Here is a 19,197-nt window from a genome sequence, read left to right as displayed (position 1 = left end):
TATTGAAAGCCGAGAATGGGACAGCGAAAGTAAGGTTACTCGCGTGTCCTCAACTCCCGGGGGCTGGCGACGGTAGGAAACGAGGACCCATCAGTATAACCAGAGGTCACCGGCGGCCTGTGATTTGGAGTTGTCACCTTTGCCCCCGCCCCTGGAGTTGCCGGTAAAGTGGTTGCGGAAGGTTCATTCAGCGCCAGTCCCTGGGGGGGTCCGAGTCTCCTAGATTTCACCTCCACTCTTGCTCCGAGCCCTCCGTTGCTGGCCAAGTGGGCAGCCCTCCAGAGCGCTTCCCTATTGGTGTTTCTTTTTCTTTTTTCTTTTCTTTCCTGTCTTTCTTTTCTTTTCTTTTCTTTTTTTTAACAGAGGCTACTGCCAGCTCCGTATTTTGCAGGGAGGATTACCCCCAAGACCTCCCACATTCCACCCGAGGAGCCTGGAATCCCTCTCCGGCCTGGCGGAGGGGAAATCCCGGGCGCTCAGTACCCCGGCGGTGGCATCGATGTCAGCAGAACCCTGGCCCGCAGGCGCCGCCTCCCTGCTGGGGCCCGGGCGCGGCTCCCGAACCGGGAAGCAGAGCACCCCCTTCGGCCTAGGGTCCCTTCCTGGCTCTCCCCGCTTCCTCTGGTTATCCCGCTGGCCCCTTTTCATTCCAAGCGCTTCCCGGGGGTGCCAGGCAAGGCCCGGTAGTATTCACTGCACTAAACCTTGCTTTTAAAGCCCAGCTGGGAGGCTTGGTCCTTGATGGGAGACAGAGAGAGAGCGAGACTGAGGGCCCTGTGGGTGGCCCTTCTGTAAAGAGAAAGCTTCCCTTCGTTTGCATCTCTGCTCCAGTTTTTAAAAAACTTATACTTGGAACCTGCTCTCTATTCCTGTACTGTGCTTCTGCAGGAGGGGGTTGGGGATGGAGAGAAGCATATTTTGAGGGTAGAGGCCTCCCTGCAGACCTAGGGCCGCTCTTTCTAAAGCCTCCTGGGCAGGCAGTTCTGCGGCCGGAATTTGCCACTTGGGTGTCTGCGAGAGCTCTAAATATGGGACTTGAGGGGCACGCACACTCCACTCTTCCCCGCCTTCCGTCCAGAATCACCAAACCCAGGACACCAGCGGCAGAAGTTCTCCCTCTCTGCGCAACACATCAGGCCTGTCCCACCGCCTCGTGGCCTGTGGGGTCCTCCCCCCACACCTCAAATCTGGGGCGCTCGCAGCCGCTGCCCCAAATGGCAGGCGCCGGAGGAGTCAAGGATTTGAACTTATAAAACCAGATAGTGCAACTCTCAAACTTTTCCATTTCTGCTCACCTGTTAAAGAACACACATTATTTACGGTTTGCATCAATAACTCCGGAAACAGGAGCCCTTCTTCCTATTGGCCTCTTCTGCACTGTGGGGTCCCCACTCAGGAGAGATCTCATAATTTGCGCACTTAAGGGAACTTCTTAAGAATCTGACTTTTGCTCATCTTGGCCTCAGAGTTAATGAAACCCAACTATGATTCAGATTATTTCCTCCAAATGCCTTGCTATTTGTCTAAGCCAGACAGCTAGAAATGAAAATTGGTAAAGAGATGATAAATTAGCCCTCATTTTACTCTTCCTAAAGTTTGAGGAACCAGTAGAAACTAATTTGAGATGGTTCCTGTTTTGGCATATATGGCATTGCTTCTGGTTGTTGAAAATGTGTTCTCCAGTCTAGCTGTCGAATCTGCTTTTTTGCCTCTACTGAGCCTGGTACCATCACAGAGTTCCTTAGTTTGATTTGTACTCATAGAAGCCCCCCCCACACACACACACACCCGCCCAGGTCCTTTTATTTTCTTTCCCCTGGTGGATCAATCACAGAGACAATTGATTTTTCTGTGTCCTGTTTGAACCAGAAAGTGCTGACATCTTGGAGGGTGGGCAAAATATGAGTGAGCATTAACTCCCACGAAATAAGAGGCAGCCAGGCCAATCTCCGGGTTTAGCGATTTAAGTTGTGTGTGCATACATATAAGTGTAAGTGTATACTCACATCTGCACACCTGATCTTGCATACAATTGACGGTGGTAAGAAATTTCAGTGTAATGCAGGAACACACACTAAATAAGAAACCATCTTAATAAGCCAGACAAATGAAGAGGAGAGCTAAACCAAAATGTCCAGGAGTAGATCATTAATTATGAAATCCCAAATTCTTGAGCTATGGTCCTTTGCTGGCCAGAAAAGAATAATTTTTTCCCTCTTTTATTGGAAATAAGATCCTAAATTCCTTTTGACTAAAAGGAAGTTATAAGACAAGATGCAATTTTCTCTTTCTTTTCTGACAACTCTGTCATCCAAAGGATCACAGCCATGTCAGAGTATCTGTCTTGGAAAGAAAAAGAGAGAGAGAGAGAGAGAGAGAGCTCGTGAGCGAAGCCCTGCAGCCCGTGGCCATCTTTGCATCAAAATTTTCCAGACCTCTATTTTTGATTGTGATCCCACTGATCTGAGTTTGAAATGCGAGCGCAGTGAAGCCCCTAAGCCTTCAATCGTGTGAAATTTTCAAAAGATCTCTAGAAGCAATCTCAGGCTGCCTGACCCCTGACAGGCGCCGATCTCTTTATTCCTCTCTCTGCCAGCACTTCATTTGTTGGAATATCTTTCAGATTTGCACCTCCAGATGACAAACCTGAGTGTTTATTATGTGTACATGAATCGGAAATCTTCAAGCCTGCACAAAAGCACCATCTTAAACATAATATTTAATTTCCCAGCCTAAGTGCCTCCTTCTTTATTTGCTTTTCATTAGCTTAAATATTTTTTTCCAGGTCTCCCATGTGTCACTTTGATATTTAGATGATTCTCTCTTTTAATCATCATTTCCCCCTTGAAAAATCCCCTGTCGCCCGAGTCTGCTGGGCTCACACTGCAGTGTCACTGCGTGGCGGGCCACGAGGCCGCAGAGCCGAATGCAGAGCGGTTCCGGGTGGTGGTGGGGCACTGATCCAGGCGAGATGGGGGCCCTTGAAGTGACAGGGAAACGCTTTTAACCAGTGGCCAGAGCTGGGTGGGGATCTGTGATGACCCTCCTCATTCCACCTTTCCTCCTCAGGCCTTTTTAAATTCCTTACATTATTATTATGATTATTTTTGAAACCACACATGCGCACAAAACAAGACCTCAGGTGCCTTGCAAAGGTGCTTTAGCAGCTGGGACTCTGCCCCGCTGCTGATGTCTTTGAGCGTGGGCTCAAGGGTTTACACGTCTCACCCACATCCTTCAGGCACTGCCTCCAGCCCCCTCACTCCCTCCTACCTGCCTTTCTGAGGATCCTTAAGTCCTGGTACATTGGGGGCACCAGAGGGAAAGGAGGGAGCTTCTTGGGAGAGGGCTGCTTTGTTAATATGCTCTCTGCCAAATAATTCTAGACAAGATTTTGGGGTCGATGGCATCGCCCACCCCTCCCCCAATCTCAGCCCCCGACTGGGGCTTCAGATACCAGGCGGTCACCCAGGTGGACTGAGCTGAAACACAGTCGCACCCCACTGCTGCACAAGCAGGAGGTGAACTGCTGCCCTCAAGTACAGTTCCAGGTCGGTAAGGTGGTGGGCTATAGCCTGAACCCCCCCCCTCTGTGTTTGGATGGGCTGTGTTGCTATGATTAACTTATTAAACCCCTTCGTAATTATTTTAATTTGACTCCAAAAAATACTTTGGGCGGCGTTGCGACGTGTTTGTATTTATCCATCCCCCCCATAAAACCTGTGTTAAAACAAATGTTACTTTTCTCTCTCTGTACATAGACCCTCCCTTTTTGAAATAGACCGCAGGGACTGCCATTAGATCGAATGGCAAGTCTTTATGGAAAGTGTTTTGCATAATTACATACCAAAGCCAGAACAGTCACCTTCACATTTTATGGGTCACAAACCATCAACAATTGCCACATTATTGTCCACGAAACCTTAGTCCCTTCATTGACGGAGCGGACTCCACTGCCTAATCTAGAACGAGAGAGGATGGAAATTTCTTCTAATAAGAACCCGAGAAGATTAGGTCCCCACTGACAACGTGTTTACATATAGTTATAAAGTTCAGAGGACCGATGAGGAGAGGAAAGGAAATCGGACTAGGCCTGATTAGGAGCGGCGCATCGGTCTAATATAGATAGCGCATCAAAAGGAGCGGCTGAATGCCTCTCCCCTTTTCAGATCCGACCCCTTTCCTACCTTTGTGATGCAGTAATTAAGATATTCTTATTTAGACAGACAGCTTCTCTGGTAACTGAATAATATTAGCTCCTTTGATGTCAAACTTTTGACAGTTATCACACCAGCACTGAGCAATTTAGCACAAATGCCCTCCTTAAAAAAAAGAAAGAAAGAAGAAAGAAAGAAAGAAAAAAAGAAAGAAAGAAGAAAAAAGAAAAGAAAGAAGGAAAGAAAAAGAAGAAAGAAAGAAAAGAAAAAAAAAAGAAAAGAAAGAAGAAAACCCCCATCGGCTTTGAAGAAATCTGATAAGTGTGATCCTTAGCACCAAATGATCTAAATCGCCGCCGACAGGCCGCCCAGCTATAAATTACATTCAGTGTTACATAATGAAGCCGATTTTGGGTTTTAGCTCATTGAGCAGTATTGGTGGAAACTAGGGCGGAAGCCCCCTAACTCCTGCACTCCCATTCCCGACTCCCCCAGAGCCGCTGCCCAGAACGGGAGGGAGGAATGCTCCACAAAGTCGGCAGGGTCAAGGCAAGGATGGGGGGTCCGGCCGAGGTGGGGGCAGGTGCGGGCAGAGCTCCGCGCCCTTGGCCCGGCTCCGGGGACCCGGGCAGGACCAGCCACCTACTCCTGAGATGACACCTCGCCGTTGCTTTCGGAGCTTGGTCGCCAAATTCGGGATTTGCCAGATGGCAGGATTATTTTAGCGTCTGTTATATACGTGTGTGTGTGTGGGGGGGGGGTTGCGGGTGGAGAGCGGAGGCAGGAAATCCAGAGACCGCGCTGGTTCCTTTACAAATACACGCACGTTCCCTCTGTGCCACTGCTGGGCTTGGACCCTCCCCGGCGCTCTGGGATCCCCAGCCGCCCTGCGGCAGACAGCAGGCGGAATCTCCGCCACTCCTGCCCCTGGGTGCCGGCCCACTGCCCGCATCTCTGGACCTGGAGCCGGGTGCCCAGATGCGCGGAGCTGGGGGAGGAGGAGAGCGCTTCCCTCGCAGGAGAAAAAGAGGGGGGTGGGGTGGATAGGAGAGTTGGAAGGGAAGGGGGCAGGGAGGGCAGGTTACGAGGGATGAGACTGTGACGGTGACACCTGGAAGGCATTGTCCTTGCGAGCGACACCTGTCAATCTCCGCTTCGGGGTCCCGGGGCCGGGGGCGGGGAGGCCGCGGGTCTCCGCGGTGATGTCATCGCAGAGTCCCTTCCCCGCAGAGGGCGGAGAGGACTGGGAGGGGCGCAGAGCCCGGCGGGCTGGGAGCAGGGTGGGGGTGGAACAGAAAATAAACAGAAATCACTCTCACTCGCCGCGTTCTTTGCTCCGGATTTACATGGAAATCAATAATCCAACTTTAAGTGTTATTTCTGATCGTGATTGCCCCGTCTTGCCTTTTCACTGGGGGAGCAGGAGGAGGGTTACAGCGTCCCATCCCACAACTCGCAATCCCTGGGGGAGCCCTGTTACCCCAAAGCCTTGAGGTGACTGACCCTCCTTCCAGACCCAGCTCCCTCTTCCTGGCGGTTGTTCCAAGCGCAGGCTTCAGGCTTAAGGAGGAAACACTTGGAGATGAGTTTTTAAAGTCTTCCGATATTGCAAGGGGGAAGGGGAGAGTTAATTAACGCCGGGCTTGCTCAGCAAGTGGGAGAGGGGGCCTCGGCGTGGGTGGGCGGGCCAGGTCCAACACCCGGGTGCGCGCAGTGAGAGAGGCGTGTGATCCGGAGGCCCCAGCTTGGAGGCCCCGGCTGGGGGAAAGTGATCTGCAGTGGCCTCCGCGGGTAGCTGCGGAGGTGCCCCAGGCAGTCGCCCGCAGGTCCCGGGGAAATTCTGATCTCCCACCTACTGCGCTCCCACCCCCACCCCACCCAGCACTACTGGACTCTCCCTCTTCCTATTCTTTTCGGCCTGAGCTAATTAGCAGCCTGCCAGCGGCCTGATTTATGGAAACGCTCGGGCGGGCGGAGACGCGCTGCTAGCCGAGTCCCGGCTGCCTCGGGGCGGAGTGAAGGAGGAGTTTCCACCGGCCTCCTCCTAGGAGTTTTCCCCCCGCCCCGCCGGAAGCTGGAAGTTGCAGTCCCTCCTCCCCAACCTCCATCCAGGCGGTTCCTGGAGGCCCCCGCGCCCTCGGCGCCCCAGCCTGGGACTCCGGGCACCCTGGCGCCGGCGGGGCGGGCGGGGGCGGTGGCCGCGCAGCCTACTGCGGAGTCCGGGCGCGCAGGTTCCAGCCCCAACTGACCCGGAGGGCGGTTGGGCGCAGATAGGGCGGGAGCCTCCCTTCCCACGTTTGAGTCTCCAGGGGAGGGAAATCCGACCTGAAGGGCGAGGGGATGTTGTCCGAGGTCCGCAACAGGCCCCTCCGCCCGGAAGAGGTGTCGCAGGCCGGGGGTGGGGGTGGGGGTTCGAATGGGGCCACCTGCCCAGCTAGCCCCCCAAAAAGCTAGGGGCTGCCCCAAGGGAGGGCGTGGTTCACTTCACTGCCCCCCCCCTTTCTCCTCGGTCTCATCCTCAGAGGGTCCTTTGCGTTGCAGCAAAGAGTCAAGAGTCTGGGAATTTCAAGTTACCTGAATTCGGGGCCACAGACCATCCCTAAAGCCACCCAGCCGGGCATTTGCCCAAAGACGCGGGCGCAGCCTCCTCGCCCTCCGTGGATTGTTCGCGGTGGTCAAGAGGGAGGAGGGTCACAAGTGCTATTGATCCTCCCAAGTGACACAGAAATGAGGATGGAGAGACCAACGGTTGGAAAAGTCAAGGAAGGAAGTGTACCGGGACCTGTTGCTGGTGCTCCAGCTGAACGACCAACTTGTCCAACAAGCAACGAGGGAGGGCGGCAAAGGAGAGAGGAGAAAACCTCTGTACCCTCCCCACCTTTGGAAGCCTTGAGGGAAAGAGAGACGGCAGACCGAGAAGGCCAGACACCGAGGAGGGGGGGTGGGGCGCGTGTCCTCCTGCTCAGATTTGGGATGGGATGGGGACACCGGGTTGAAGTCACTGGGAAGGGGGCCATGCCCCAAGTCCAGCTATGATGAAAATTGCAGTTGAGGGGAAATGAGATCTACAAGAAAGCCTGTAAAATTTATTTTAAAGCACCCCACCAGTTCATCCTCCAGAAACCCTATCTGGATTCTGACTGGGGCAGATGCAGAATTGAGATCCTCTTTCCCCATTTGGAGACCTCCTTCATTAAGTTTCCCGGTTCCCCTCCTTCATTAAGTTTCCTCCCAGATTAGGACCATTTGAGGTCATGGAGAGCCAAACGCCACCCCCACACACACACACCCAGAACCTCAGGGAAAGATGATTTCCTGTTCATCTTCCTCACTTCCCCCCAGCCCCTACCTCTGCCACCATCATTTCCAGAGTTAGTAAGGTCAATCTGCGTCATTCAGCCCTGTCCCTTCCCCGCCAGACTGGAGGAAAAAGGCGGACACCCTCAGCCGTCTGGGGACCCAGGCTAAGGGCCCATTTACATGGTGGCATTCAGTTCCCTGAATTTCCAACTGTAGTGAAGGCTGGGTTACCTGCGCAGACATACTAGGATGTCCCAAATCCACAGTGGAAGTCTCAGCAGAAATGAGGACCCACCCCCAACAAAATGTCACTTCAGACAGTGCGGGTCTCAGGCTGGCTCCATCACCCTAGGGCCATGCTCCTGGCGCAAGGCCTTTGGGGGTACCTCCAGTCCCAGGTTCTCGCAGGCCAACTCCAGGACCCCCTACCCGCACAGCAAATGTTGGGCGCCCAAATAATATTCTTCATTCGTCTTTTTCAAAGTTGATTTATAGCAATCGACAGGTTAAAGCCTCATCTGACTTCATTACTTTTAAAAGCTGTCTATTTCACAACTGTCACTTTTCATCACTTAACTCAAATAAATACTTGAAGAAATGAATTGGAAGAGACTTTCAGATCATGTTTATAATTCTTGGTCGCTACGTTAACATTCCTAATGACCTGACCCTCTGAGTTTCTGTAGACTTCTAAATTGGGCTGAAAATTCCTGCATTTATACTACAAAACTTCAAGGAATGTGAGGTGGCCAGAAATACCGGCTAAAAGAAGTGCAGCTGGTAGGGAGTAGGCGGTGGGGTGCTGGCTCAGCAAAGCTTCCCAGCGGCTGCCACCATCCAGGCCGGGTGCCCAAGGCCGCTGCAGAGGGTGGTGGCTCACTGGTCAAGGCGTTCCGATGGTACCAACTGCTGGAAAGAGGGCCCAGCCTAACTGAAGCGCTGCTCACTGTGCTCCCGCTGCCCAGAGCCGGGCTGCAAACCCGTGAGGAAATTCATACAGAATGGGAATGCTGCTCATTTTGACTATTCCTATTATTACTTCTGTCGTTTCAAAAATGGTTTCAAAGGGCCCCCACGACCACAGGTTGAGTGTGGCCTGGTGGAAGGCACTCCCTGCCCGTCATCGTTGACCTAGAGCTTGTTAGATACCCACGGAAGGCAGAAGTGTGGAAACGAAATCGCAAGGATGGAAGTGTGTTCAATAAATCAAAATAGTTTCCTCTTCAATTTTGCTGCCGTTTGCCAATGCTGGGTCTCTAGGGCGGTGCCACCCCCTTGCTCTCTCTCCTTCTCCCACCCACTCACACAGACCTGTCTCTTAGAAGTAGGGGGGGGGGAAGAAAGAAAGAAAAAGGAAAAAAAAGAAAAAAGAAAGGGAGGGGGGAAAAGTAAAGAATGAGCAGGGAAGGACAGGAAAAATACGGGAAAGAAAAAGAAAAACCAAGCAAACAGGAGAACTGCCAGTTTGGAGGACAAAGCAAGATCAAGTGCATAAGATTTCCTTTCCCTTATTTATTTATTTGTTTCTTAAAACAAGAAAAAAAGAAAGAAGCAGCGAAGTCTCCCGACCTTGGGGCGGAGGGGCTGGGCGACTCCCTGGCGTGTCGGGGTCTGGCCTCCCCCACCTGGGCAGAGGCCGAAGCCCGGCGCGCGGGTCCCGGAGGCCCGGAGGTCCCCGCACCTCGCGTCGGCCCCGCCCGGGTCCCACCGCGACCGCGAACTTCGCGGAGCCCCGGAGCCCCGGAGCCCCAGCGCCGGGAGTGCGCGCCGGCCTCGGCGGGTCGTGGTTCCCCGCCGCCGCCAGCCTCCCCCCGACCCGGGTCGTGGCCTTAGACCTTCGCCCACCCTGCGGGCCGATTGGCCCGGAGGCTCCGGGCGCTCTCCGACCCCGGGTGCGGAGGCGAGAGGAAGCCCGCGTGCACCGGCCCGGCGGCCCCTGCCTCGCTGCGGGAACGCGGCCGGCGCGCTCGGCGGCCGCCGGCTGGTGCGCTGCCGTGCCCTGGAGCGCCACCTCGCTGCGGAAACCGGAATTGCACGGCCGTGCTCCCGGCCTCCTGCAGCCTAACTTGACCGTCACCGGACTTTTCCCTTCGTCAGAACCTTTAGAGAAGCCCAAATGCACAGGCCTTCTTCCAATCGGTTAAAACCCATTCTCTGCGACCGACGTATCGCAGGATGTCTGCACCGGGATGAAGGGAAAAGAGCAGGAGGAAGAGAAAATATATAGGTACAGTTTCACCAAGTCTAAGCTGTGACGCTGCTTTGCTAGGAAAGATAGAATAAATGAGCGACGTCTTCTTGGAGGCCCTGGGTTCGGGCTGCAGAGTTCGGGCCACCCAGCTGAGGCCGATGCAAATATTTCGAATGAGACCTATGAAGTCATCTCTATCCAATTACCATTCCACCCAAATTCCGTCATTCTGGTCAGTCAGACGTTAGAGTGTCTCTGCCCTGCCATGCCATGCCAGTGGCCAGCCTAAACCTCAGTACCCCACAGCCTTCGGCTCTGCTGACAAAATCACCACACAATGCAGCCCCTAAATATATGCACCTGTCGGCAGGTGAAAGCAGCAACCGCCAGGGGTACAAATTACAACTGCATGGGACCCTATCTCATCCAGTTGGCAACCTGAGAGGTTTGCCCCACTCTCAAGCCCTCATAACTAAAAAAAATATATATACAGAAAAATTAATTCACTTATACGGTGAATCTTTGCTTCAATTTGTCTTCAAAGTGCACCATCCCAGAGAGAGATGTTACAGGTAAAAACAAATTTCACAAAACAAGTTTTATTTCTGTGAAGATTCCAGACATGGTGTTAAAAGCAGAACATCTACCTTGTGGTCCTGGGGGAATTTGTGTCGTTTCTTTGTTTTTTTTTGGGGGGGGAGGGACAGGGCATAGTCCTTTTTCTAATGTATCTTTAACTACAAGTTTGTTTTTGGTTTTGTTTTAAGGATCTCAGTGGATCCCACGTATAATGATGACTGAACTGGGAACCATGGACATTGGGAAGAGTGTATATATGTGCTAATGTATAAGCCTCTGCATTTTCCTGCTTGAGCAAACCCAACGTATAGACTCTTTTTTGAATCTTTGCCCTCGCTAAATTCACAGAATGGTTTTTGATGGAGGGAGTGCTCCTTCGTCCCAGTAACCAACACTCCTCATTGCAGATTCAGAAACTCTCAGAGAGCCCCCCACCCTTGCTCAAAACCTACAGGGCTGTGCCAGGAAACAAAAAACAAAAACAAACAAACAAAAAACCCAACTTGGTTTTCTGATTATTTGTCCCTTCTCCACCAGGCTAGGAAAGATTCTTAATAGACCATACAGGAAAGAGGCCCCCATTTCTTAGCAGGACCTGACTGAGGATCCCTCACCCTGGCTAGCTGAGGAGTCTAGAGGTTTTCTTTGCCTGGAGGAATGCTACCTTGGGGAGAAGGAAGCTGCTGAGAGATCTTGGGAGCTAAGAGGCAGTTGCTGGGAGGGTCCTGGGATCCACTGAGGGAAAACAGTGAGGAACACGGACCCAAAAAGAAGAAAGTAGAGCATTAGAACATGAAATACTTGAATCTACCTGCCTACGGTTTGGAGAAGGGGAGTCTCTAAATTAGAAAGGTTTGCCCCTCTTTCTTCCTCTCTCCTTCGCTCCCTTCTTCTTTACCTCCCTTCATTTCTCTCTCCTCCACCCCTCCTCTTCTCACATTCAGATTTTCTGGGTTTTTTTTTTTTCACCGAATAATGCCGGGAGATGAAAAATGATTTTTATTGCTATTACACTTCCTACCGCAAGATGCAGTGCAAGGCGGCAGAGTTTGTATTACAACTGTGTCACAATGTTTCACTGATGCAAAACATGTAGCCAGAGGGTGTTGCTAATGACTCCTGGATTAGAGCGAGATTGAGACTGGGAGAAGGAGAAAGAGAGCGAGAACAGGAGACAGAAAGGGAGAAGAGAGAGGAATTTCATTAGTGAAAGGGGGGAGGGGAACCACTGTAGAATCAGGTCTAATAATCTGATCAGGATATTTTCCTATTTCAGTGTTCTCTCCAGGTTTGAGAGTGAGCTAGAGAGAGACCCATATCCTTTCAAACACCACAGAGGGTTTTTTTTTTCCATTTTTGCATGTTAATGACTATTAATCATGTTTACAGCCAGTTAGCTGAAGAACTGTCCTTTGGAATGAATCAAACTTCGGAAAACGCTTAATATCTGATTAAAGGTTTTTCCTGGAGGCCGCTCGGAGGGAGGTGGGGGCCCGGTGATCGCCCAAGGGGTGCGGAGCGCAGCGCGGCCCGCAGAGGCTCACGGCGCCCGCCCGCGGTCGTGCCACACACGAACACACGCCTGTGACAGCCCGGGGGGCCAGGCTGCCCCGCGGGGGCCGTGGCGGAGCGCCGAGGCGCAGCGCGCGGCCCAGGCTCGGCCTCGGCCCTCGGCTGGGTCCTGGCGCAAGGTCCCTCCGGGCTCGGATCTCCCCGGCGCCCTCCCCCGGGGCCAGCTCTCCCTACCTAGGGAAGCGGGAGGTTTCGCGGTTCCTACCGTGGCCCAGGCCGGTCCCACCGCCCTGCAGTCCGCTTCTGCCCCCCGGGGCACAGCGAGGAGGGCATTCCCTCGGGGCTGCGCCGCCCTTTGAACCCGGGGAGCCCTCGGCTCCCGCCCGGGCGCGCGGAGCTCGCTCGGGGCCCGGCGGCGGAGCGGAGTGCGGGTGGCGGGTGGGGTTGAAGGGGAGTGGGGGAGGCGGGAGGGGGCGGAGGGGCGGGGGCGGGAGCCGGGCGTTAAGCCTGGAAGCTTGGCTGTTTACCCAAACGATTTTCCTTTCAGGCCCGAGACGCCAATGAGACAAGATCAAACTCCCCTCTTCGCCGTGTCTGTGTGTGTGTGTGTGTGTGTGTGTGTGTGTGTGTGTGTGTCGCCTCCTCCGAGCCGGGCTTTGTGAATGGGGGCTCCGGGACGCCGGCTGGGAGGGACGGGAGGCCGACCCGGGCACCAGCGCCTCCTCCCGGGGGCCGGGAGAAGCCAGTCGGAGGGCGCCCCAGGCGCAGGGGCGCGGAGCCGCGGAGGCGAGCCCCGGGACTCAGCCCGCGGAGAGATCAGGGCCGCGTCCCCGTCCCCGAAGGCCGAGCGGGCAGACTTCGGCTCGCGTGTGGGAGGGGGAGAGGAGAGAATCCAGTGAATCGCATCCTCCTTACAGTCTCTTAATTTCTGATCCTCCAAAGCTTAAATCTAGCTCCTTGGGCCACTGATTTCTCGCCGACTCCTTCGCTCGACATAGAGTAGTTGCAAATTAGGCCAAGGTTTTGGCGATTACGGTACCACGCGGGCCGCGGGACACGCGCCGCTGGGCCTGCGCCTGGGTCCCTCCTGGCGCCGAAAAATGATGAGAAAGCAAGAGAGGATGGATGGTTTGTATTGACAAGACATTTGTCATTTTTAAAGGGGTCCACATCCAAGAAAACCCATCAGCCTGGGGGGTGGAGGAGGGAAGCGGAGATGAAGGGCCCCAGGTCCCAGCCTCAGCGCAGCAGGTGACCGCCGTCCTGGGCGTGGCTCCGGCCCAGCTCTGAGGGACATCTAGAACTAAGATGTTGTTGGCAAAATAACAATACTTTTAGGATCACCGATAATAAGAAGGATCAGGAAGACGCAGTTGTGTTTACTTAAGGTCGAAAAACAAAACCAGGCTACACGGCGTTGTGCGTGTATTGGGTGGCTCTGTCTCCGACAACTCATTCCTTTTGGCCTGGCGATTAAAAGCTTACCCAAAGAATTGTTTCTGGAAGAAAAAGGTGTCCATCCGCTGCTTCTGACTCATCTACTATTGCTCCTCCTGCCTTGGCCTGCCCCTGATCTCCACTCCCTGTTACACACACACACACACACACACACACACACTGTTAAAAAGGGACCCTTTTTAATGGTTTGTTTTTAAATGACAACCCACCACCCCCAGTCCCAGGATGTTCTTATCTAACTGAAATTGCCCTGTTCTGGCGCTGGCCTAGGCAGAGTGCAAGAGGGACCTCCTGACATTTGCTTCGGGGGCTTCAGTGTCTTCCTCCCAGGGTGGCCCGGGCCTGGACAGACACCCGGGGGTGAGGGGAAGACCCGCCGAGGCCTTGAGTGTTCTACAGCCATTTTAGGGTGGAGGGCTATGGCTCCAGGACTCCTAGGGGGCAGGGGTAGCTGGCCAATCCCTGGGCACTAGTCGAGGTCCTCGGGACTCCAGCTGTGCAGTAACTAGGTCTGTAATAAACCTGGGTGAGATACTAAGATGCCCATGGAGGAGACCTGATATGCCTCATGATTACAACAGCTAACATTTATTGAGTGTTTACTATGTACCAGTCATTGTGCCATACCCCTGGGGGCCTCCAAATCGGAGAGCAAAGTCATAGTCCCCAAGGTAGGCCTCGGAGCAGGGAGTCCCGGATAGGGCAGGCAGGCAGGCAGGCAGGTAGGTAGGTAGGTAAGTGCGTAAGTTGGGTGAAGGGGTAGAGGTTTCTGCCCCCGAACTCAATCTCCGGACCAGGAGAGGCAGGGCGCTGCTGGCAGCCAGGAGCCTGGCCAAGGCATCCTCCGTCCCTGCCTGCGGTCCCCTGTGGCCGGCCAGAGGGAAGGCCTAACAGGTTCCAGTGGCATTCCCACTTCTTCGCACTGGAACCCTAGAGGAAAATAGACTGGGCAGTGAAGGCCGCGAAGGCCTGGCCCTGGCGGATGGCGAACGCTGGGTGCACCAAGGCCAGGCTCCCAGCCAGGCCTGCGGCCCCGCGCTTCGTGCGCCTCCCGGGTCGCCGCTTCACTTGTGCTCCAGGCGAAGTGCGCCTCCCTCGCGGTGCCAGGGAGCGCTTGACAGACTCCAAGGGCCGAGGCAGCAAAGGAAGGAGTCTCTGGCCTCCGAGGCCTGGTGCGCGCCCTGGGCAGCAGCAGGGAGCAGGCCTGGCGGCCTTTGAGCACTCCGGCCGCCCCGGGCTGCACCACACCCCGCAGGGTTTCTCCAGCTTCCCGTCAGAGGCCACTCTCAAGAGCACGAGTTTTGCTGCATTCACGGCCTCTTCCTCCCATCCCCCTAAAGCAGGGACTGAGATTCGCCGTTGACCCAGTGCTGTGCCCCAAGAGGGTGGAAAAATAAAAACAGGCGCTGCGTTCTGTCTGGAGACAAAAGGCCTGCGCTCAGGCTCCTCCAGGCTTAGCCAGGCGTGTTTCGCACCCGCCTCCACCTATGCAGAGGAGGAGGCAGCAGGTGGAAGTGTCGTTGCAGCGGTGGCTTGGAGTAGAGAGCTTTGATTAATCCCAGAAATTGGGCACCTCCGAGTCCAAGGGCTAGGGAGGGCCCGGGCATCTGCTCCAAAAATATATAGTCTGCCCTCCAACACTCCCCACCGGCCCCCATCTAGATATCTTTGTAGAAAGGGGGCCCCTCGTCACTGGCTTTTTCTTTCTAGTCTTCTTGCAAATCACCTGGCAGCTGGAGAAGGCTTGCCCCCTAATATCGAACTACGGAGGTTACTTCTTTCCCTAAAAACGACTCTGGCTTTCTTTCTTCTAGTAGACCTAAGGAAGATTTCACTGGTTTTAACATTTTTAAAAAATAAATCTTAAGAATCTCTCTGGGTGTGAGATGTGGTTGGAACATGCAGTGTCTTCTGCCTCCCCACACCGACTCCCTGCTGCACCTGGAAAGCTAGTCCTGCGAAGAAGAAATAGCCTCTTCCTGCAGTCTATCATTTCGGTATTACAAATAACAATCGTGGAGCAAGAAATACCCCAGGCCTAAGAATATTGATAGATGATAGTAGCGATATTCACAATCGATCCTTTAATAGGCAGACGTCATAAATCATGTTCAATTCCCTGACAGCACAGTACTTCACTTAATAATATAATTAAGATTAAAACTCGAGAGGTATTGGAGGCAGCGGGTATTGATAGCTTCAAAAATTGCATTCTGGATATGATGGTGGAAGGGAAAGAGACCTTTGCAAAATACAATCCCATCCCCAAAATGTGAGGTCTTCCCAGTGCTCCTGTCCTGGGAGTAGCTTTGACTCTGCCCCCCATATGCAGACATCTTCCCCCCTCCCTCCAGTAATCCCCATCTTTCATAGGTGAGCAGAGAGTAGGCTTGCTCTTTCATAGAAATGTTAAGGAGGAGGATAAGGAGAGACGGGCTTGGTTTGGGTGGGCATCTTGAATTTAGGAATCCTTTAAAGGCCCATTCCTTTAGCCATGAGTCTGGAGGGGGGAAAAACATGCTCAGGAGACCTAGGAAATGATATTGTTTGGTTCTCTCAATACGATTAATTTCCTTGACAGTGCTCCCAAAATTACATATAAATCACTAAACATCCACAGGTATATGCCAGTCCACTCCATCCTTGCAGTTTTAACTGCCCGTAAACCTTTCCAGCACTGCTTTCCAGTCCAAATCAGGCCTCAAGATGGAAATCAAAACTTCACATGAGGAGTAAAACAAGAGGGACAGGGTCCTGGTGCAGGGGTGACGGTCTGCTCTTTGCTTCATGGATAAAGCTGATCGTTAAGTGTGGCTAAAATTATTTCAAAGAGCGGAATATTAATCAAATCAATCAGAGCTGACAAAGGAGAAATATTTGAAAGTCAGTGGTAATTTACAACTTTGTTATTAGTTAAGAATCACCTTCCTTGTAGCAGTAATTAATAACACTTAGAGAGAAACCATTTGGAAATCCCCCTCCCATTCCTTTTATTTTCCTCTGTCTCTTAAGGAAGGAAAGAGAGAAAGGAAGCAAATGAGTGATCAGTAGAAACAGGAAAAACACTGAGTCGTTAGTGGGAAGAACAAAACTGGAAAATATAAAAGAAAGGGGAAAAAAAAGATTAGCCCCATGGGGGGCCATCAGAAAATAAAGAAAATATAGGAGGAGGGGTAGTAAATCATAAGGGTAGTAACCATACCCCCAATGAGCAGGCTGGCTAAAGGTTGAATTTCAAATGGCCCAGAAACCCCATCAAAATGAACAGTGCTGCTAAAAAATCTTGAAAGTAGCTCAGCTCTGAATCAAGGCAGAGCTCAGGGCATTGTCTGTTTTGTTGTTGTTAACAATGTATTTCTTTATAGTCTAGGAGCAGACGTGTGCAGGCTCTTTCCCAAATTCCATCCCTGGAGACCGGGCTGGCTTTCATGTTTCTGGTGTTAACTCTTCTCTTGGTCACAGACAATCCTCTTCCCCAGTCTTACATTGATTATTAGATTGCCTCAGCCCCACCTACACAACACACCAAAATAATGACTTGTTGAAAAACTATAAATCATTTCAATGTCTGAGCTTGGAAAGACACTTCAGTCAACAGCCTTGCTGTGAAAAGGTAAAGAAATCTCCAACCTTCTGCTCACTGAGGAAAAGCTGCTACTTTCCTAACTTTTATTTGTTGGATGGAGGAATTTTCAGATTGGTTAGAAAAGGGATGAGGCGGTGGGAGGATAACTTAGGCAAACTTTATCTGGTCTTTATTATAAACCTCAGTCCTTGTCTCATTGAGCTTAGGCTACAAAAGGTAGCTAGAGATTGAGATTTATTGGTCTCTAAATGAAAAGATCCATTTGATATAAGAGGTTAACTCAAAGTTCCTATACCGTGACTGGCTTCGGCAAATGCCTCTGTGGAGTCAGCACAAAAGCAGTTCAAAGAAATCTTAAAAACACACACAGATATAGACACACAAACACACTGGACCACTTAAGCCGCAAATGCAATTCTCTTTTCTTTGTTGTTTCTTCTGTCATTACAAATCTCCAGCCTCTTTCTAGGTGGCTGGGATGGTTGGCTCCCCCGTGCACATGCAGCTGAACTTTGCCATTTTGTATCTTTTGCTTTTACTAGCAGTGAATGAAAGAATAAGGGGCGGGGGATAAAGTAAAAGGGGAGAAGAGAACTAATTCAAATAAAGCAGAATACGTTTGTAAATGAGGTGGAGGAGAGAGAGAGGGAGAGAGAGAGATGTGGATGGAGGAAAGAGGCTCTAGGATAAAAGTAGGCAAACTGGAAATTGATGAGATGGGTTTTCAGTGATCAGACTCTATGGATCCAATGGGAACCTGCAGAATATAAAATTGTGTAGAGGAGACCGAGAAAGAGAAAGAGAGAGAAAAACAGAGAGAGAGAGAGAGAGAATGAATATGCCAGAGACTTCTGGGGGGAACAGGGAGAAGACAGCAGGCAAGGACCTGAGATCCTGTGCTAGGAGAGAACTATGGAGATGCTAATGAGGGAAAATTAACCTTCGAGTTGGGTCTGTGACATGGGCCCTCCATTGAATGCCTGACCCAGGGGCTGCAAGCGGCTTCGCTCTGCACCAGCGAAATGAGATAATCGCTCTGAAACCCACCAGTCTTGGGGCAAACGAGCTCTGAAACCCTGTTGTGGAGAGTAACTAGCTGCTCCTCCAAAGAAAAGGAAAACAAATGAAAGCAGGCGGAACTGCAACCAGTCAGAGAGAGCAAACCTCGAGACATTGGGAGCATCCCCACGCTGGCACTTTAAAAGAAGGGAGAAGTAGGGCCTGGGAAATGAGAAATATCTTCATCTCCCTTGCTCCCGTCTGTCACCACAAGGCCCCGGATAACTGGGCCTTGGTGAGGCAACACAAGGGATAAATGGATTTTATCTTCAGGAACGTGGCCACTGGGCCAGAGGATTATTTCTTAGCCAGAGAAAATATATGGGGGTAGGGTGGGGACGGTGGGGAGGAGGGACAAAGAACAGAGAGAGAGAAGTTGAAGAGGACAGCCACCAAAACAAACAAACCAAAAGAGAAATTCAAAGGGAAATTTGAAAAGTGGAGTGGCTGTGGTTACACGTCACAGACACGGAGGCATTAAAACACACACACACACACAGGGATTTTATTAAACAAACACGTCAACAACCAAACGCACATCAAAAACACATTTGCTCCTGCTGTCATAGAAAAAGAGGGTTTGAAATGATTGTGGGGTTCTGTTAGGGACCCTTCTGGCCTTTATTGCTGTGGTCTCTCCCCACCCTGCCACCCCCCCCACACACACACACAGCCTTTTCACAGAAACCCTAAAGTCACTGATGGAGAAGGGGCCTCCCAGAGGCTGCATGGGGAGGACTCCCTGTTGGAAGTGAAGGGGTCCTGTTTCCAAGTAGAGACATCAACAAACCACAGTCTTAGTGACAGTGACAGCACAAAATTATGTTTAATGTTGCAAGGGGGAAAGGGGAAATATAAAATTAGCGCAGAGAAAATGTTTCCCAGACCTTCTTTACAATTAGGGCAGTGGCATAGAGATGGGCACGCCGGCAAGGAGCAAGGTCGAAGGCAACCTAGCAGGCCCACGGCACTGGGTGGAGGCAAAGGTCCCTCCAGTCCCAAGGGGTCCTCATTCCCTGGGAGGAAAAGGAAGGCTTCTGGAGGGAGGTTAATGGCACTATGCCCAATTGCTTCACTTGGTTTAGAGCCTGTTTTTGGAGAAGAGAGGATATTCTAGACATTCCATCCCGGTGAAGATTGACAGTTCAATGACTGGACTGCTCAGTCCCCAAGCCACAGGGTTTTTAAATTAGTGATGAGGCTGGTGAAGGGGTGGGGGGTGGTGCTGGAAAGAGGAAAAGGAAATGGGGGGGAACAGATGTGTCATCCCAGATCCCTCCCCCATCCGTTTAGGAACCTGGGTAGTTGTGGGGAGAAGATGGAGAGAAGTGGGAATTATTTAATAAATTAGCAAG

At 52.1% G+C, this 19,197-nt stretch overlaps 1 long non-coding RNA gene across 1 annotated transcript in view; it reads right to left on the bottom strand.

Annotated features, from left to right (window-relative positions):
• The window catches only part of LOC129510458 (uncharacterized), a 40,194-nt gene extending 28,048 nt beyond the window's left edge, over positions 1 to 12,146 (bottom strand). Inside the window, exon 1 of the long non-coding RNA XR_008664604.1 lies at positions 12,005 to 12,146. This is a non-coding gene — a long non-coding RNA (uncharacterized LOC129510458). The remainder of the gene's footprint in view (positions 1 to 12,004) is intronic.
• Positions 12,147 to 19,197: the final 7,051 nt, after the last annotated feature.

Source organism: Nyctereutes procyonoides, unplaced genomic scaffold (genome assembly GCF_905146905.1).
Source record: "Nyctereutes procyonoides isolate TBG_1078 unplaced genomic scaffold, NYPRO_anot_genome, whole genome shotgun sequence".
Taxonomy (NCBI): domain Eukaryota; kingdom Metazoa; phylum Chordata; class Mammalia; order Carnivora; family Canidae; genus Nyctereutes; species Nyctereutes procyonoides.
This window is presented reverse-complemented; position numbering and strand designations above follow the sequence as displayed.